Source organism: Octodon degus, unplaced genomic scaffold, assembly GCF_000260255.1.
Source record: "Octodon degus isolate 3935 unplaced genomic scaffold, OctDeg1.0 scaffold00027, whole genome shotgun sequence".
Classification (NCBI taxonomy): Eukaryota; Metazoa; Chordata; class Mammalia; order Rodentia; family Octodontidae; genus Octodon; species Octodon degus.
The window spans coordinates 473,344-477,275 of record NW_004524603.1 but is presented as its reverse complement, the minus strand read 5'-3'; positions in this window follow the sequence as shown (position 1 = coordinate 477,275).

Genomic DNA, 3,932 nt, shown 5'->3' with positions numbered 1-3,932 from the left:
GCTGTCAGGGGAGGAAGGTGGGGAGGAGGGAGGAGCCGTCAGGAGGGAGACGGGAGGAGGGAGGAGCCATCAGGAGGAGGGAGGGGGCAAAACCTTCGGGAAGAAGGAGAGGAGGGGGAGGAGCTATAGGGGAGGGAGAGGGAGCCAGAGGAGTTGTCAGGTGGAGGGAGGGGAGGAGGACTGTAGGAAAGCCAATCAGGGGCCGCGGTGAGGCTCCGAGAAGCACCTACGCCCCAAATCACTCTGCACTGTCACCGTTTTTTTACTTAATTTTTGCCAACAAGTAGGTCGGTTGGGCTTTCTCGGTTTTTGTTGGAAGCAAAGCCTTAGAAACATCGTCATGGCCAGGGAGATGGCACAGTAGAATAAGTGCTTGCCTGGCAAGCGCAAAGGCCTGCGTTCAATCCCCGGTTCTGTAAAAAAGAAAAAAGAAACATTGTCACGTAGGATCTTTAACTTTCTTGGCAGTTAAAGACGCCTCCACCTCTCTATATCTGTGAGACCTGTTCTTCCATTTGAAAGTTCGCATGACAGTGCAGCATTTTAAAATGAAATCGATTATTGTCAGAGCTGGATATTTTTGTCAAACCTTAACAGGTGATGTAAACAGATTTAACAGAAAATGTTCTGCAGTATCCAGTTGCAGAGTGGACCTCCGTGTCAAGCCTAGTCGCAGTGTCGTCGGAAAGCATGAGGATAAGTACTGGACAAGGGAGTGGTGCCCTGTCCTGGCTCACCCGGCAAGCCCAGGTGTTGGCCCGGGACTGTGCTGGGAGGGGGACCTCACGGCGCCCTCCCAAGGCGCCCCCTCCCACGCCTGCCAGGCCCTTGCTGACCCGGGAGGCCGCACGGAGCCGTCCTGTCCTTCTTGCTGCCCACAGGCTTCCAGAGGGAGCCGGCACACTTCTCATTCACCTGTCTGAGGGATTCTGGCACAGCACGGAACAGACCAACCCTGCAAGTGCAGAGAAGCCTCACCACTGGAAAGGCTTGGCGGCTGACTGAGCCCCAGGGCCTACCCCTTCTTGGGCCATGTCCCTCACCCTGACCTGTGACCCACGGGCCCCCCACTCCAGCCCCCAGCTGCTCAGGCCTCCCAGCAAACACCCTGAGAAACCACAGCTGTGACTAGTAAGAAAGATGCGTAGAGTTAAAAGTGGACCTGCGGCCTGGAGCTAAAACACCAGCCAGCACTAGAAGGGGATCGGAGCTGCCCAGCACTGTTGAGGGTCACCCTGATATCTTTGATAATGGGCCAAGTGTGAAGTTCATGACTTTTTAGGATTGCGTTCAGTGCTGGGACTGAACTCAGAGCCTCATACTGAGCTACATCCCCAGCCCCACCCACCCTCTTTTTTCCTAAAACAGGATCTTGCTAAGTTATTGAATTGCCCAAGAGGGCTTCAACTTTCGATCCTCTGGCTTCAGCCTGCGGAGTGCTGGGATTGTAGGTGTATACCACTGTGTCCAGTCAGAAGTTCTTTTGAATCACACAAAAAATTCCACGGTTGAAATCCAAGTGATGTAGAAGTGGGAATCTCCTGAAACCTAACACCAGACACCCAGCTCTCCCATCCAAGGGAGACCAAAGGATTATCACTTCTCAAAACTCCTTCCAGCGGCCAGCAAGATAGCTCAGTGGACTAAAGCACCTGCTTAGGCAGATTCAGGAACCAGGGTTCAATGCCCAGCGTGCTATGCCAGCACACCCCGCTCCCGCCAGCCCCCAAATCTTGGTTATGGTGGCACATGCCTGTAATCCCAGTGCTTGGGAGGCTGAAAACAGGAGGATCACTACGAGTCTGATCTGTGTAGTGAGACCCTGTAGATCCTGTACTAAATACATTTTTAAAAAAGTTGGGGCCGGGGAGATGGTTCAGTAGAATAAGCGCTTCCCTGGCAAGCGCAAGAGCCTAAGTTCAATCCCTGGTTCCACCAAAGAAAAAAAAAAGGCTAAACTATCAAAGCAAATAAAAACAAAACAAAAACTATTTTTTGAAAAAATCCTCCCAGCAATCACTTCTGCCTAAATAAACAAATACAATGGCCTTTAATCATAATTCGAGCAGCAGAGGAGTGGGTTAAGGACCTGCACAGGTGGCCAGAGCCTTCAAGGGCAGAGGCTGCCTTTGCCTGGGGATACAGCTGCACAGCCCAGCCCGGCCCACAGAGCCACTGATTCCAAGGAGGACTCAAGGGGCGGGGCTGAGCAGGAGTCATTTGCATAAATACTTCTGTCCTTTTTAGGGTTTCATGCAGTGCCATCTATAAAAGGAAATTGGGAATTGAAAAATGTGGGCGTGACCCCTAAAGTACAAGAATTAGAGGAAAAATGGGTGAAAATAAAGTATGCCGTATGCATGTAGCAACATGCCCAAACAAACCAATTTTTCTGCCTAAGGAATGTGCACTAGTAACATTTTAAGAGAAGAAAAAGAACGGTAAGCTTGAGGCCCACCCTGATGGCCCCAGCGGCTCTGCAGGACTGCTGACTCGGAAGGCATCCCAGACCTCTGTGCCTGACGGCGGGGTGGCCAGAGCAGAGACCTGTGAGCCTGGATCCAGCTTCCTTCCTGAGCTCTGTAGAAAGGCTCCGGAAGGGACAAGTGATGGAGGGTCCTGGGGTCCTGGGGGGGGCCCTGGCAGAGTTCAGCACCTGGAGCTCTGGGGCTTCCTCAGTGAACAGCCCTGAGGAGAGTCAGGAAGAGCCATGGAGGACATGGGTTGTGAGCGCTGCATACGGGAACACTGAACGCAGAGTTTTCTCCTGACCTACTAAGTCTGACAAGGATACAGCCGGGCTGCGTGCTGGAAGCTGATGCAAAAGACAGGGAAGCCTAGTGTAGTCCATATGTAAAATTCCAGCCCTGGGTAGGCTGAGGCAGGAGGATTGCTGCAAGTTTGAGGCCATCCTAGGCTACATAGTGAGTTCAAGGCTAGCCTGAATTAGAGTGAGACCCTGTCTCAAATAAGCAAGCAAAGACCGACCTGGGAAACAGAAATGAGTGGTGGGCATCCAGGTACTGCTGACATCCCTGTGTCCCAGGATGGACTGTGAGGTGGAGCCCCAAGCCTTGAAAATGAAGGGTCTGTTCAGCATTGTCCACGCAGGCCTTGACAGAGCAAGGCCACAAGTCCCCCAGAGCTCATCCGTGAGACCAAAGTGCCACCAACAGGCAGTGGGCTGTCGAGGCAATAGTATTTCATTGTAAAAACAAGGGCTGAAGATGTCTGGCGACACCACACAGGGTCCATCCATCATGCTGCGTGAGATGGGACGAGCTGTCTCCAAGGGCCACAGGGCATGTGACCCCAGCTAAGATATCTGGAGGAACAACAGGCAGGTAGGCATGGTCCGGGAAGAAGGAGGGAGAAAGGACAGCAACTGGCTGTGTGGGAACCACGAAGTATACGTTCAGTCTAAGGGACATCTGTGCTTATCCTTGTTTTGCCCTGTGAGCCAGCTAGGAACATGGAGCATCTCATCTCACCCTTTTCTGCTCACAGCTGGAAGCCCCAGGGCTGGTGACTGCCTAGGGCGCTCACAGGGCAGGCAAAGCCTGCTGAAGACAGAGGCATCTGCAGAAAGTACACTTCCTTCAATGCCTCTGTCTCCTCTTCTTCTTGCAAGAATGCTTTCTCTGCCTTCCTAGCCACTGTGACCCCCATGACTGTTCCCGGGAATGCCCACCGTCCTTCCCCACGGACCTTGACTCCAGTGTAACAGCAGGTTCTGGTGCCTTGTGGCCTTCTGTCCCCAGATGCTGGCCTGCACCTCTATGTCATCTCATGCCTTCTTCCTGCTGTGTACTGGTAGCACTCATCAGGAGACGGGGGAGGCACTGCAGGTCTCCAGTAACCAGCATCAAGGAAAGGCTCTCCGATAGTTGTGGGACTGGAAGACGAGGATTATCTAAAATGAGTGGTGGGGG